Here is a 17,300-nt window from a genome sequence, read left to right on the forward strand (position 1 = left end):
TATTTAATCTTTTTATATAGGCAAGAGAGAAATGAGAAAGAATTTTTTTTTAAGCTGGTTGTACCAGGTAAGAAAGGTTGACTTAATACTGTAAAATTGTTTTTTAGTATATCGGAGATTGCAATAAGATTTGGACAGTTTTGTGAACAAAGAGCTCTTAAAATATCATACTTGTTCAAGAAAAATGTAAGTAATTTTTTTGAGACCCTTAGGAAAAAAAAACAAAACAAGATACCTGATGGAAGTATGTCGACTGTAAAATACCTGCCCACATGCACTTCAAATTATCTGTCAAATATGCTCATTTTCCTTCTCTTGAAGATACAGTAATGTTTATTTCACTGTGGCCAGTTGCATGTTCAAAATTATATAGATAACACACAATCTTAAAAAAATACATTGCAGTATAGAATGGTATATACCATTGCCTCATTTAACAAGCAAAAGATGATAGAAACATAATATGAATTTACTCAGTTCTAAAGTGACTTAGTAGTGGCACTGCTTTGTTAGTGGGCATGTCTTGGACAACTGACTCTATGCTCTTTTTAACATTTAAAGCTTATGCTTTTTTTTTTTTTTTTTTTTTTTAAGGTCTGGATGGAAACACAGCCAAAGGGAATCTGGGAGAATTCTGTGAAGAGAGCGAGCTCATCATTTCACTGTGTCTTCCCATGAAGCAAGTTGATTTTGTCCCTGATGGGTTGAAGAAACATGGGCTGTCCCAGTAAATGAGGTCAGAACTGTTAAATATTTAACTTTCCAAATACATAGGTAGGCCTGTGACTCAGGCACTGTTCTGCTAACTAAGGCACTATTAGGTCTGAGGAATCCTATATTTTCCTAGGCTGACTGGAGTTTGGCCTCCAGAAAAGAATGCACTCTGATTTCTGTATTCAGAAAGTGAGAGTAAACATACTCAGAATGGTAAGAACTTTCTCTTCCTGATCTTTTCTAACAGTAATTTAACCATAGTTGTGCAGAGGATAGATTTTTTTTAGCCTAGATTCCTAAACCCAGGAGAGACCTTATGCTGCCTTGCTGTTTGTCTGAGTAATGTGGACTTCCCTGGCAAACTTTGTCTGCCTTTAGCAGCAAAACAGTGTGTGAAACTAGGCTGAATAGCATCATAGGCTGGAAGAGACCAAATAACTTTGTGTCAGGGAGACTGCATCATGAGCTATGCAGCAGAGATATCCACAGAAAACTGACTTTGTCAGTGTCTATACTCATGGAGTTTCTTGATTGATGTTATTTTTTGGCAGTCCTGTGGAGCACAGTGCTGTCTTGAACGTGCTCAGTGCTGTCCAACCCAAGAAGCTCTTCTGCCATTGGAAAATAGAGATTTTTGTGTGGAATTTGGACTGTACTTGAACTACTCTTAGAAAAGTAGTGTTTATTACTTATGAGTTAAAATTTAAACTCAACTGTTGGCCCAATCACCATCAGTGAGTCCAACAGAAACTGCAGGTAGTGACTAAAGACTCATTCCAACAAGTGATAAGGTACATGGGTAGGACTCTGTGTCACCAGCCCTTGCTAACTGGACCTTGCTTGAGGTCTCTGAAAACTTCCCATGCAAGGGAATCTCTTCTGGCACTGTGGGGCTTTCTGGAACATAATATTTGACAGTGCCATGAGGAGGAGTTGCTGTTTGTTATGTACAGCCTGTACTGTGAGCTATTATTTTCCTCTCACATACAGAAGTTATACTCTGTGATCTGAGTTTTAGCTCTAATTGAGAGCATGGCACATGAAACTTGAAAGAGAGTAATCAGGATGAGATTCATTGCTCAGTACATCACAAGGCCTCATGTATGCCTTAGCTCTCCAGAAAGATGGCAAAATCCTCTTCTGGCCCCAGCACAGGGCGAATTTCATGCAGGAATGCATTTCTTCAAAGCTATTTAAGCTCCTAGAAGTTCAGAAAATATTTAGTGGGATTTTCAGAGTTGCACATCTCAAACATCTACAGCAAAGCAAATGGTATTAAGGTATTAAGTGATATTTTTTTAAAGTATTGTCTGCATCATGAGGCATCTATTGAGAAAAATCTGGCTCCAAGTGTATATTTATAATTGTCTTAGAAATTTGCCTCTGACTTGACTGGGCAAGGATTGTAAAAAGATTTAAGTAATTTGCATCTGACTTCATTATTACAGTGTGGTTTTATGATTTACTGAATAGTTGCCTACAATGACTGGCCTGTATAATTGTTTATTTGGTATTAGGAAAATTATTTATATAATTCTGTTATGAACTCCCCTCTTCTGAAGGGATGTGTTTGTCCCCTCTACAGGCCTGCCTTCTCTGTGATGTTCAGACATTTTTTGTGAAATTGCCATGGCACAAAAAATTGCATCTCTCCTCTCCTCCTCCTTTTCTCTCCCTGCCAAGAGTATCCCGTTGTTTGTGAAAGGTAAGTGCTTTGGGTAGCAGCTGCAATCAACAGTGTGATAGATGGTTAGAATTAGCAGTGGTGGTTTAGTGCATAAGCCAAGTTCTAACTATCTGAAAGTGAAATTAGAGCTGTCAGGCCTCACGCTGTCCCACTGCTGACCACTGAAGATTTGCTAAGCCATTGCTGGTAGTGTGTGTGAGAAGCATTTGGTGGAGGCAGCAGACTTAAAGCTCAAGATGACTCTATACATCAACTTCCTCCTAGTCCCCGCGTGGTCTTCAGATGCATCTCACTGCTGGGTGAAACAGCTGCTATTTCATCCAAGGTACCAGGGTGAGGAGGGCAGCTTTGGGTGTCACTGTGTTTATGTACACAGATTACTGAGAAATCAAGTAAGAATGCAGCTGTGAGCCTTTAAAGCAGCATGCCATGGAAAAATAAAACACAAACTGTGTATGTGCATGGGGGGATGTACCCAGTGTTTTGCACATTCCAGCAGAGGCCTCAGTAAAGACTGGAATTTTAATTCTCATCTGACAACATTCCACGAAGACAACTTACATTCCCTTCCTGTTTCCCCCTCTCAGGAGATTAATGTAAAAAAAATTGGCTGATTATTTATTCTGCCGTGGCTATCAAATAACTGTGGGAGTGCCAGCACTCAGAGTAGCTAGAGTTCCTCATTTGGCTTTTCTGGGTTTTGTTAGTGTTAGCTGTTTTTCTCCCTTTATATTGCCATTCAAAAATCAAGATTAGCAATGTGTCCAGCTACACTTGAATCTCTGCAGGGACTCTTCAAGTTTCTTCTAACTACACACATGGTCCAACCCCCATATGCCTGTTGGTGTAGTATAAGGCAGGAAGGAGGTGAGGCAATGACTCATGTAAACTTCTTAACAGCACAATTAAAGTACAAAACCCCACCTATCCCAGTAGGAACAAAGATCTTGAGTTGCACAACACCTGCTGTTCAGTATTCTTATATTGGTTCCAATTTTTTTGGTTCTGAATACAAATATGGAAAGTAGGCCTGTGTTCAAGGAATTTGAATGAAGGAAATGTTGGTTTTGGAACAGACATCAGTGTGAGATCAGGAGAACCAGACTTTGCACACAGTCGTCTGTTCATTTCTGGATTACAAACTATATACAAAAAGGTGCAGAAGTCTGTTTTCTCTATATAAGTGGGCCTGCCAGCATTCATAATTATCCCATTTCAGCCACAGCTAATGACTAAAATAGTTAGTTAGTTGTATAGTTGAATTCATAAAACAATGAGTCTAACCACTTCAAATGAGGATGCTTTTCTTCCTCTTCTAATTCTAGTACTAGTCACAATAAAACAACTTTATTGCAGAAACTTCTGTTTAGCACTGTTAAAAAAATGTGTCATGTTAGAAAAAAAAAAAAACCACTGTCAGTGGGATTCACTTCTCTCTTCTCTTTGTCTTTTAATTGATAGTCATGGTTTTTAGAGTGTCAGTTTTGGCCCATAGTGTGACATAGCTGTAAGAAGCAGAGCTCAAGATCCACAATCCAGCAAGGGGGAAGATGACTTGTTGTCTCTTTCTGCTTCTAGACTTCCAGACAGTTTCAGGTGCTAGAGAGATTTACAGTACATAGAAAATACCTCATGTGTGACATAGATAACAACATTGTGTTCCTGGCAGACCTCTGGCACCTGAACTGTCACTGGGATGCTCAGAAGCCACCAATGTATTGCACATTACTTGACTTCATTCTTCTCATGTGCCTTTCCTTGGGTAAATGGGTGAGACTCTTTGCTCATGACTTCACTTAGTTCCTAACATAGATTGAGACCTCTGGAGTTGTTCAGAGAGACACTGGAGAGATTTGAAAGCTAATTAAAGTATTTTTTCCTCTTTGGTTTGCACTACTACGTTTGAGCTCAATCATGAGCTACTAGAGGAGATAAGGACAAGTATAACACCATACATCCTATACATGGTTCCTGCAGCAGTGCTACACATGGAGGCTATAGGGAAGAAAAGGGGCAAACAATCCATTGCCTGTGTCCCTGTTTCCTGTGTCAGCCATTTGAGATGGCCAAGCTGCCTTGCCACAGGAGAGGCCCACCTTATTCAAGTTCAATGTTAAGAAATTGACTCCATGCTTATGAAAAAGGCATCAATTATTGCCTAAGCCCCCCCCCCAAACCCCTCAGGATATCTCAAAATCCTTGCCCCACCCCATTTCCAACAAAGGCATCGCAGAAAGTGACTGTGAGATCAACTTCCCTTTTATACATTCTCCCTCTGTACCATGTTGGCAGCATAAAAGGATAGGCAGTTTCCACTCTCCCTTAGGAAGACCCTTTACAGGAGAATAGCATTTATTTGCCTTTGTCTGATTGTTCCTTGGACCCTTTTAGAGAAGATGGTGGCTCTGTGCCAGTGTATCTGCCAGACTCTGCTGTGACATGAGCCCCACTGGAGGTGTTACGAACACAGTGTGCTCTGGCTCCCTTCTGCTTGGAACACCCTGAGCCTTTGCAGCAGATAAGGAAGACAAGAGACCAAAAATTCTTCTTCCCTAATGAAGCTTAAGAACAAAAGCACAGAGCTGGTATGTGGGCTGGCTGCCTAGAAGGTAGCCCTGAGTTTGGGAAGTAAGATCATGTGGTTTTGTCAGTAGGGTTTGCTCACAGAGATGGCCCTGGCTTAGGAATCGCCTGATGCAGTGAAGCACTTGCTTCCCTTCTGGTAAGGAGGAAGAATAGCTGGGGGGAGGTTGATGGGCCAGAGTGGGAGCTAGACTCTTCTGAAAGCTTTGCTGGGCATTGGCAAATGCTCTAGCAGTTTGAGGGCCTAAGTATATTAATCAATTATTAATTTATTAATTAATCTATCTTTTGCCCAGCATCCTAAGAAGTGGCTGGGCATTCTCTGAGTCTGTGAACACTAACCAAAGCCAAAAATGAATGCTCATTTCCTTCTCTTTTGGCTTTTTTTGTGTGGTTTTTGTTTGTTTGTTTGTTTGTTTTAGTTGAACTCATTTAATGCAAAGCCTCAGTTAAAATCTTGTATTTTTCAGGTTAGTTGTAGTTTAACATTAATGCCTGGGTTTAATAGCAGTGAAGCAATTGTCTTTTATGGTAGCTATAAATCTCCTTATTTTCCAGAAGTTAATGTAATAATAATAGTTTTAAGGCTCTCTTATTACCAGCTGTAAGTCTAATTTTCTAACAAGATGCTGCTAATTGTATTACTCTGGGTTCAGCAGTTTTCTTCATGTCAGAGCCCCTTAGAGGGGCAGTAGATTCTTAGCCAGAGCTCTTGTTTTGGTCCTGTAAAATGTAGTTTTGTTGTAACAGTAGCTTCTTTTTAATAATTTTTATCTGCTTTATTAATTTATTATTGTCTAGGTTTTGCTACATCCATTGCTTTTGCACTGCTGACAGCCTAACTGCATGTAGTTCAGATAGATCAGTATCCACAAACTGTCTCAACTGATCATAATTACATTACTCTCATTTCAGTGAGTACAGCATTTACCACCCCACCAGCTGGTAGAATTTTGATTGTATTAAAATTATCAAAACATTACATTACTTGAAAATTAATTTGGAAAACTATTCCCAAGAGTCTTTCATAGTCTGCTTCTGTGAAAAATAAATGGACATGTTAGAATGTGCCTTCAGCCATAAGAGTTTTTGAGGCAAGTAATGTATGGTCTGTTGGCCACGTCTTGCTTGTGACCTTCCAGCCTTGACAATTGCTCTTGGGCAGTCACTGTCTGGATGCATGGCCCAACAAGTCTAAAAGGAAAGTAAAATTAAGCAGTATGAAGAGCAGGGCTATAGGGAGATGAAAATACATCTTTTGGAGTCATACTATCTGGCTGAACCTGTTACACAGTCTCAACTTCAGTTAGGTAGAGGGACACACTATGTTAGCTGCCATTTTCAGACTCACTTTAGAAGTCAGTGTTCAAGCAAGAATTTTTTTCAGTTTGTGATCTTTATTAAAGACTCTGAGGAAAAAAAGATTAGAAATTACAATTGCATTAGGCACATACTGCACTGTTAATCCAGCATCCTAAGAAAAGGATCGCTGTACCTGAGGATGCAGCCAAGGAACTGAACATTTCAGAGAAGGTGCTACTTCTTTGCTGTTGAAAGCTTTGTTTCATTCTGCAATAAAAAGTTCAGGATCCTCTGGAAATTCGGGTTATTGATCCTCTTCTATCTTCTGTAATCCTTGTGTCCTTGAGTCTTGTTCTGAGGTGCAAACTAGATGTATTCTGACCTGTTTGTCTTTGGGAGTTGCTGCCAGACTGGCTTCAATGAAGTACATCACTTCACCTTCCTTTGGGATGAGGATAGATCCATGTTTTTGCAGTTCAGTAACATCTGGGACTGGTAAATAGGTAGGGAATTCATACTACTGGCAAGCTGTGACGGTGAGAAAAAAACCTGAAAACCTGACGAGTGTGCAGAGCCAGCTCGGCCGAGCGGCCTTTCCTTGCTCGCAGGCGGTTTGCTCGCGCCATCTGCCGGAGCCTCCTGCTGGGAATGCTGCGGGAAGCTTGGCTGCGCACAGGCAGAGTGCGGGAAAAACAGGAAACTGCCTCCACCAGAAGGACTCGGTGTGTGTCATCAAAGTGTGAGAATCCAGGTGGGAACCATCCAGGGTGCATAAAGTGTAAGGAATAATTAGAGGTTTGGTTTTGGTTGCATTCATTATGACTTTCTGGTTGTTTTTAGGACACACAAAACTACTGAAGTCAGTTATATTTAGAACAGTGTACAAATCTGTATAATGCTGACTTTTATGGCATGTGCTGCTGTGCAGAAAACAGGACTCTGAAGGTAGTTTAGTGAAAGCTAAATAAGATAATTACTAAGTGGATTAATTTCAAATGGTTTGCTAGTTATGGGAACTAAAGCATTGTTTCAGAAGTAGCAGGCCACAGAGTAATTCCAGTCATACAAGGGTATTATTCTGTGCATTTTAGATAAGAGCTCAGTGGCTACTGATAGACTTTGAGAACTTCTACAGCTCTCTTGTCACCTGTTTGGAAACTCACCTGCCCATTAATTAATCTTTTCTCTTACAAATAAAAACAAACTGGAAAGTTTATTTGCAAGACAGCTTCTTACCTGGTACTCTGTCCTGCAAAGATTGCTTTGTGTTACCTAAGCTAAATGTCACAAAATATTTTGTTTACTCCACCTTGGGAGAAGTCAGCCTCAGTCAGAAGGCAACCAAACATACTTAATTTAGGTTTTTGTCCAAATTTACGTAAAGTACAGAATTTCCCTTATAGAAACAGAAGTTTTGGTGCAGTTCCCGTGTTTGGTAACCAGCCTTGGCTCTTAAGTTATGTGGTTAGAAAAGATTAGATGGCCTAGACCCAAAATTGAACACTGAATACAAGCACTACTTTTTCTGATATGGCTTGACCTTCTCCTAATTGCTGTCATCTGGGGAATGGTATCAGCCTGCTCCCATCTGCTGTCATTGATTCTTTGAGTGGTAGTTTGGCTTGTGAGTGGAAGGGGTACGTCACCTTACTGCCTATCAGCTAATACTGGAAAGGTGAAACATAAATACCTGCTTGGTTCTCAGGCTTAAACAGCTACAGACTTAAAATTTGGATCTTTTTACTCAAAGTTAAACTTTCAGAAACCCTTTACCATATCACTTTCATGATTATCTGTGACACAGCACTGTCACCTTTGGCAACCGGTAAGTCTCTAATAGGAATAAAGCCTGTAGTAGTCCATAGCAGCAAGCAGGCTTACTCGAGAGAATTAGGAATTAGCCTTCTGTAATACCCTGAGTGGACGTTTGCACATCCTCTACCAGAGCTAAAAGAACCTCTACATGCTAAAGGCTATGGGGAATACTTTGACTTTAGGGGGAACATTACCTTGCTGTGTGTAACTAACACAGACCCCAAGGATGTGGTGCTTTCTTCAAGTCTGACAAGGTAGGTGCTTCTCATTTTTCTGTGTTAAGGAAATAAGTGAGATAAATGAGTGCAGATTGGGTACAGGTGAGAAAATAAATGTGGTTGTCTTTTCTACCACTGTTCTAATGGCCATTTGCTTGGGTCAAAGATCTTTTGCAAAGCAGAAAGCTAAATAAGGCTCGTTCTGCCTTCAGGGAGATGAGAGCTGCCTGTGTTTTTCTCCCAAGAGGTAGTTATCTCTTCTGGTGTGTCTTCTGATACTCCTTCATGCTAAGGAGTTTAAATCTGAATGCTTTTATTAATACAGTAATATTTTTATATATCAAGGCATTATCTTGTCTTTAATAGAAGAGAGGATTTTTTTTTTTTCAAAATGAATAATGAAAGTAAGTAAGTTTTTAGCTGTCTGATGGATGATTGAGGAGAAAGTACAGAGGTACATATATGTTTTGTTATGTACTTGTTAAATGCTTTATTGAAGTTCAAGGGTTTTAGTACTCATTATACTCATAGGACAAAACATGCTGATACACATAACTGTAGAAGAAATAGATGAGTGAAAAATGCTTGATGCAAAGACAAAGATTCCAAATTAACCAAATTTGTTTAACTGGTGTTATTTATGTTTCACTGTCATGATTTTCTGTTCAGCACTCTGATCTGAAGCAAAGGGATAGAGCTCTGAACATTTGCAGTTCATCATACCTTACCATCCACACTGCAATCTCTTATGGTCACAGTTACTTTGAGATTAACACATAACAGAAAATCAAATTAGATCAGTAGAGTAGCTTTCTTTGTATCTGTATTGATTATGTGGCTGCTGAAATGGAGCTTGGCATGGACTTGGTCATCAGTTGGGCCTTGAATGGCTGATGTGAGAAATTGCCCAGCCCTGACTGTTCCTGGGATGAGAGCCTGGGAGTTTTGCAGGGACTCAGTGCACAGGAGCCGGGAAGTACTGATGAATATGGATGTAGCAACCCCAAGGAGAACTCAATGGCAGCAATAAAACCTCAGTCTTATGGTCTGCTTTTGTTTGTGAGGACTCACTCTTTTGCTGGCTATTCATGCAACCATGTGTGTCATTAATATAAACTACAGCTCAGACATTCTCTTTGCAGACTTAGCTGCCCGTTTTAGGGGTGTCAGTGGGAATTTCTTCAAAGTACCTAAGTACCTTTCTACTTGAAATTTCTTATTAATTTTGCTGCAGAAATCTTGCTTGATGTACAGTTTTCTGCTAGTAATACCAAGCTGAATGATACCAAAATCTGCCTTTGCCCTTTCATCAGACCACACAAGTTTGGAAATTAAAAGTTCAAAAGTAAGTTGTGGGAAAACATAGTTCTTCCAAGAATCCATCTTGCAAGGACAAATTGGATAAAATGTGGGTTAAGCTAAGCAAGAATAATGCATTATGAAGGAAAGTGTCTGTAAATTGAGTCAATGGGGGAATATAGTCATCAGGACTGATTACATATGTATGTGTTCAAAGCTGCAAATGCTTTCTTTAAGTCTTGTCTCCATTGAAGCCATTTGTCAGACTTGCTTTTAACTACTTGACATCACAGCTAATTTAAAACCTTTTGCCTCAAGCTGAGGCCAAGATTTCATCTGAAAAATACCAAGTTGCCTTATCACCCTGTTTCTTCCTTGTTCAGTTTGTAATTTTTTTCCATTCACAGTCACAGCTAGATGTGGTCTGATAAAATAGGTCTTTAGTGTTAATTGAGTTCTGTTTAATCTGTTTATTGCCTCCAAAAACAAATGTCAAAATTCTGATTCAAATGTGTGTATGCTGAGAATTAGTTGGCTGCAATGAAACAATGTAACAACAGTTTTCTAATTTAACAGTAGGCCCAAACTTACAGATCCTGTAAAAGCCTAGCTCACATCAACTTCATTAAAGGTGGAATTCAGCCTACTGCTGAGGGCTGGCATAAAGCCAATCTATGCTTAACTCTCCCTAAGTCCTAAAATATGCACCGCTTTTGTTTCTGAACTATGTTAAATTTTATGTGGCAAATTTAACACCTCTAAGGATTGGGCCCCAAAAGCTGTAGTAATTGCTATGGGGAAAAAAATCTGAAGTGTTCTATTGCACAGTACAAAAGAATACTTATTGATGAATTAGAATTTGTTTTCATAGTCAAGAATTTTTCTTCATCTTCTGTTAAACTAGTCTTGGATTTCATTGTTTACAAATTTTGCCTCAAGACAGTACCTACTTATAAAATATTTCATGAAGCCTTCATTTCATTGTAATTGTGTTGTTCTGGGGCACATGAACAAGAAATCTTTTGAGGACATGTGAGGAAAGCTACTTTGGGTGCACTAATAATCAGGTATATATTGACTGGATATATGTGTATGTGTTTGCAACTAAGTGGATGTGTTAATTTGTAATTTTGCACTTTGATGTGTTGAGACAGCTTGGTGAATTCAGCAGCAGTAGCAGAGTATGATGGTGACATGTGGAACTCTGCCATGCAGGCAGGGACATAGCTGTTCCAGTGCTTCTCTGGTGGTGACTGTCCAGGGGTTTGTACAGCCTGGTTTTGGTGGCACTTAGGCTGTGCCTTCAGTGAAACAGCATCTGTCAGCTCAGCATCTGGGTTACCCAGCTTTCCCAGGTACAACTGTCATCCGTGTTACCAGGGGACACTGAGCTGTGATTGTTTCCATGAGTAGAGAAATAAAGGAATGTGAGGAAACAGCCAAAACATGGTTTATTTCTGTGTAATTCCCCCAGTTCCCCTCTTTGAGTCATATGTTGCTATTTTGATGAAAATTCAAACTAAAGACCCTGGAATACATTTTATTTTAGAGAGGTGAAGGAGTGAAGTCTGCAAAAAACAGTGTGAGCAACCTGGACTTAGATGGCAGCATGGGTAGTTTCTAAAGATGTGCAGATTTATAAGCACATTTTCTAGAGAAGTGTGATGTATGCACCAGAAAGGGGCTTCCTGTGAGGGAGAAAATGTCTCCAGCTCCACCTCAGTCCCTGGGCACAGCTGGACAAATGCCATTACTCTGACTGGTTGGACAAATCGTGGTTCAGTGGTGCTGGGCAGGAAACAAACCCCAACCCCAAAGGCCTGTGGCGGTGAGCTGTGATCGCAGTGCTCAGGGCTGATGGGGCAGTGCAGGTCAGCAGTCACCAGCTGCTGTGCTGGTGGGCAGGGAAGCACAGTGGTTATGGTGCTCCTCCTCAGAGCTGTCACAGCACTGAGCTTCCTGTTGTTGGCAGTCAGAATGGAGTATTGCTCTGCCAGCCAAAGGAAGGCCGTCCTGCTGCCTGCAAGGCATCTTTTTGGTGATGTGCAGGGTGTCTCTTCTGGAAGCTCTCTGTGCTGTTTTGCTCAGACAAAAAATTGACTGTCAAAATGTGAAGTGGTACAGTCTAAGAGTTTCACAAGTCAAACAATATCGTTTAAAAACCTTTTTAAGGATTTTTTCCTTTCTGAAAGCACCTTAAAGTCAGTGTTGCAGCAATAGTTGTGCTAAACATGCATGTAGCTGCAGTCTAGATTGTGTGTTCCAGCTAATAAACATTTTACGCTCCTGAGTTTTTCCCAGCTTAGTGGGTAAACATATAGTCTTAGCTGACTGCAAAAGGATTAGTTTACTTCAGTGGGCTTAATCTATGACATAGACTAATCTTGGTGTGATCCTATTACTGCAAGGTCAGCTGGGATAGCAGTGTTTGATTATCTTGCTTTGCTCATTTGATTCCAGCATTTGTGGTTTGGAGCAGTTTTTGTCTTTATTGGTAGCTCTGAGACTTTGTAGTCAGGAGAGAGATAGATGACTTATATGATCCCAGCTTTGAAAAGGTGAGGAGATTGTGAAGGAGAAAAAAGGGAGGTCCTTGTCTCATGGTGTATCCCTTCAGCAGAGTTACTTTTCAAAATTTAAGTTGCAGCAAAGGAAATCCACCATCATTTGTCAGATTTCTGAAGATCTGTGTGGCAGGAGTTGGTCATCTGGAAGGTATTGCTGTGATAAATGTTCCTAGCAGAAATGGAGAGCCTGCCACTGAAAGAACTGGTAAAGGTGGGAATTCTAAAATTGCCCATGGACCAACATCTGGCTAATGGGTCTGTCACAGGTAACTTCCCTGTGCCTCTCAGCATGACAGGCTGGTGGCTCTCAGGTCTGGGTGTTGCTGGTAGAAGATTGATCTGTAGCTACCCAGAAGCTGTTTGTTTCCAGTAATTAACTTGGCACATCTCACCACTGAGCATGAACTGCAGCTGAAGTCATGATCAACAGATAAGAGGGATGAGGTGCTCTGACAGCCTGTGAGTGAGAGTGTGTGGTGATGTCTTCCTCTGGCATAAGCACTACAGCGGCTCCTGTTGGCAATCCCAAGGAAATCAGTGAAAACTTCAAGGGGTTGCCCCTTTCGTCTATAGAGATTGGCAACAAAAAGTACAGTTGCTTTTTTTATCTGATGCCTCACAGGCAAATGGGAGCAATGGATTTTTCTCCTAATTTGTGTTATCACATCTCCAGTTAATTAGGTTTTACTGTTTTAATGCACCTTTCTTAACAAATATGAGTAAACAGAAGGTAAAACACTATAGTCAGAAAACATCCAGCATAATGGCAAAAGTCACTGGAATGTCACAGGACTCGGTGAGTTATGCAAGGACAATAGACAGGGACCAGCAATTCACTGACAGGTGCTAAGCTCTGTCAGACAAGGCTGCCTAGAACATGCTGATTCACTGCTTGCTGAGGTGTGCTAGAGTTGTTTCTGGACTGCATCATCTGTCATGGGTAAATTTAACTGAAATAAAGAAACCTCTAAGTGGTAGAGTTATAATGCAGAGAAGCGGGATCATAGTATTACATGTGTATTTCTCCTCCCTTTTCTTTCTTCTGGTGATGAACTCTGAAATGAGATGTTAGGGTTTTGTAGCCATCCCTTTTAAATTGGCATCCTTTGGAGTTCAGCTGAGATTTCCTTTTGTCTTCTGTAAAAAGTTTCATTAGCGTTAGGAAAGTACTTAAAACATCTTGCAAAACTGTGAACCCATTACCATAAAGAACTGTGGGCTTGTCAGTACAGCTGAGAATATTCTTTAAAAATGTAGGGATTTTTTTCTCAAGCACTTTGCAACCCATAATCATACTTGTATCTGTCAAAGAACTTAAACTGATTATACAAATAGGAATTCAGTGTCTTTGCATAGGTTTATATGATTGTTTCTTTTATTCAGGTGAAGAAACCAAGATTTTTCAGGATATGGGGTGGCTTGCACGTGATAAATGAGAAAATCAGGGACAAGAAGAGAGTATCTGATTCTCAGTCCTTTACTTTACATTGAAACTTGTTCTATATCTTATCTTTGCAGTTATCTTGCAGCTAACTCATCCTTCAAACTGTCTTGTTCTTCTGGCACCAAAATGTATTCATATGCACGTTTCTAGGTCTTCTCTAGGTTTCAGTTACCATTACTGCTAAGTGATCCAAATTTATTTTGTGTATTTTATTTACTTTTTTTCATTTGAAAAGCATTTTTTACAATCAGAGCCAACATCATGGTGTGCAATACCAGTTCATCAGAGTTTAGGAAAGGTCGCTGGCCGATTAGATTCTTTTTCATATGGAGAGGTTTTTAAACCTCTTCTGGACAATTCATTGTACGTAAAGATGAGCATATTCGACCTTTCCCACATGCCAGTGTATAAAATATTAGCCATGGTTGTATTTCTGGAGGGAGGATGGACAGTACTGCCATGAGAAATTCCTGGCATTCCCAAGGAAACAGGCACTGCAGAGCAGCACCAGGTGGCGCTGGTGGCAGCCGAAAGGCGGGCAGGGGGATGTGCCGGCTTTTGGGGAGCGGGAGCACTTCCCAGCATCCCACCCCGTGCGGAGCATTTCCCCGGATCCCACACAGTCGATGCAGGACTGGGCATTCTGTGCTTGGAGCGTCGCAGCCGAACCCAGTGCTATGAATTAGAGAATTGATACGTTACCAAAGCATCTCAGGGAAGTCTGTCCTTAGCTGTTTTCAGAATTGATAGCAATTCAGTTATTTCCTAGTAAGAAGCAATTGCTTTTTCTACCTCAGGAATCATGAAGAATAGTAGGAAGCCTTGTTCCATCATTTATTATGCTGAATATTAGCAGAACTTCCAGCACATCTGCTCTTCAGGCATTCCTTGGTTACCCCAGCAGGGAGCAGGTTTTTCGTCACTAGTTGCAGATACTGGCTTGTGGTGGGAAGTGGAAATAAGCAACTTCCAGAACTACAACCTCATTCTTTCAGTTCTCAGATCAGTGGAGTTTTGTGGGTTGGTATCCAGTGGGGCAGTTCAAGGCTTCCATACTTACTTGTCATTAAATTACTCATTTTGCTTATGCTCCAGTTTTTCGGTTCTCTCTTTTTCTTCACTACCCTTTCAAGTTCTCTGTTATTAGTTAAGTAACAAACATTCTTTCTTGCAGCCTCTAGTTGCTCATAGATATCGAAATGTTCTGGATTTATTTAACTAGATTTGTTTGAGACATGGTAATGCATTGACACAAGTGGTTTATTGAATACTGAAACAGTGATTTTACTCAAATCAAATGAAAACAAAACCTTGTGTAATTCTTCTGAGATCCTGTTCTCGTTGAAATCTATGTCAAAACCCCACTTGCTTTTAGTATTGTGAGGCAGAAGCTGATTTCTGCCTGTGTTTATGCAGTATACGTTAAAGCCACCCAGCCTGAATCCCATCTTCAGTGGTGGGCCACCATCAGTGACAGTGGTTCTACCTCTGAAATCAGTCTGGTTTGCATTCTGGGTCTAGGTTTATACCCTGCTCACACCCAGGAGGCCCCCAGCATCTTTCCAGTCTGCCTGGCCCAACAAACGCTCGGTGCTCCCCTCTAGCTGCAGTTTGTGGTTCCAATAACAGAGTTAGCATTCTGACTCTATTACAGAGCAAAAGTAACTGTATGGATGTACAGATAGCTTCAGACCGTTTTAGATATAGGGAAAAAACATTCCAAACCATATTTAGCAGAAAATATTTAAAGGCATTTTATTTATGACATCTAATTGTTTGAATAGGAACAGAGTGCTTGGAAAATAATGAAAATATAGGGAAAATGAAGAAAAAAATCTTGACCTGATTATTCAGACAAACTGATCATAATGGTCATGTGGGGTGAATGTCAGTACTTTTTATTATTTGTCAATCTAGGCTAGGAGGTGATTTACTTTAGGACAAAGAAGTTCCTTGTCACATAGACAAGTCTGAGATCATTGAGAAGTCATTTCTCAGGGCTGGTGATGTACAGAAAATAGAAAAGATTCAGCAAAGCTGTTTTGTCAAATAATCACATGAAGTGCAGTGTAATCCTTTATGTCGTCTAATTTATTTTATTACTACGACTGTGGGGACTGGAAAGGGTTATGATTTTCTATCTGTCTAAAAGGAAAGTCACTTCTGAGTGTGCTGAGACTGAACACCATTGTAATTTATTTGTTGACATTATCTTTAAAGTAGAAGTGAAATCATAGAATGTTTTTAGAGGCTTAGCTTTGTAGCCAGAGTAACAATTTGCTTATTCTGTTTTAGGGTACCTAAAACAGTTAGGAAGTTCAGTCTCCATACAATCTTTTCCTGTTATTATATTCATAGTCCTATTTTTAGAATTCAGGTTTTTCCTCCCCCATATTTCGGAGAACCAGAAGTCAACAAATCAATTTTCTTTTCTTAGCTTGGAAAACCTATCCACTTACAGAGGCCTGGGATGAGAGAAGAGCCTGATTTATCAAATTGTTCCCAGGTGATTCTAAATGTGCCACCAGCTCTTTCAGCTGGGTTGGAAGGTGAATGTGATCCCATAGGGAAGGAATCCAGTGTCCTGGTTTCAGCTCTGCCTCTCTGAGAGTAGCAGAGAGCTGTCACCAGCTCTCTAATTCCAGAAAGAGGAAATTTGCATGCAAAGTAAATTATTGTACATGGGGACATGGCATATAATATACCATCGAGGCCAGAGTTTTCAGAAATACCATTAACCATGGGCTAGATCCTCATAAATACCAAATTGATTTAGGCAGTCTTCTATGCTGGATAAGGATCTTTATTTGCTTCAGTTTTTGAAAAGTCACTTGAGGCAACAAGAACCTGAGTTGAAGAAAAGTGGCAGTTTCCATTTGCTATTATAGGTGCTGTTGCTTTTTCAGTATTTTTCAGAATTAGGTCAGGAACTGTCCGAGCTTAAGCAGTCAAAATTAGTGAGTGTCTTATAAATATTGGAGCCTATAACCAACTATACTGTTCCTTATCTGTAAAATTATGCTAAAATTCTGTTACTAGTCTGGATAATATTTATAGGAAGAAAAAGAGAAAGAGAGCACAAGCAGAAAATTACATTGATGTGTGAAGTATGGGTCTGTTATCCTTTCTCAGGAAGGTATTATTTAACATATGTGGTGCATATCCTCTGCTACCAGTATATAAGCAATTAATTGATGAGGAAATGTGCAGCCCAGACAAGCTGGGAGTTGTGACTGGTTTTTTCCTGGAAATCCACCCTGCCTGTGGGTGAGGGGGAGGAAACCAGAACCCAACCAAAAGGAAAAAAGGTGTTCATCACATCTGGATGTTCATGCTTTGTCCATCACACAGATCTTAGCCACTCCCTTATTTATTAGAGAGGAGTGTGCTCCCTTTCTTACCAAGGGTGCTGAAGGTCAGGGTTTTAATGTTCAAGTCACTTGAATGTTAAGATGGAAAGTGCTGCAGAAATAGCTACCAAGTTCTAGGCAGTGTAATCTAAGTATAATACACTGTCTGTTATGGGCAGGGACAGATAACATTTTGTGTTGTCCTCAGCTATCATTTTTTTGTATTGCTATTTTTTTCCATCCCAGGTTGTTTCAAACCAGGGAAGGAAACCTAGTAACTAAGTTTTATTAATCAGAGATAATGTCCCTGCTAACAGTAGC

The 17,300-nt window shown here is 40.2% G+C and overlaps 1 protein-coding gene across 5 annotated transcripts in view; it reads left to right on the plus strand.

The window, feature by feature from the left end:
- The window catches only part of TRPM1 (transient receptor potential cation channel subfamily M member 1), a 125,230-nt gene that overhangs the window by 34,499 nt on the left and 73,431 nt on the right, over positions 1-17,300 (plus strand). For all 5 annotated transcript variants that reach the window (XM_072933728.1, XM_072933729.1, XM_072933726.1 and 2 more), the window contains exons 2-3: positions 595-736; positions 2,300-2,419. The gene's annotated coding sequence lies outside the window, so the exon portion shown is untranslated. The remainder of the gene's footprint in view (positions 1-594; positions 737-2,299; positions 2,420-17,300) is intronic.

Source organism: Taeniopygia guttata, chromosome 10 (genome assembly GCF_048771995.1).
Source record: "Taeniopygia guttata chromosome 10, bTaeGut7.mat, whole genome shotgun sequence".
NCBI lineage: Eukaryota > Metazoa > Chordata > Aves > Passeriformes > Estrildidae > Taeniopygia > Taeniopygia guttata.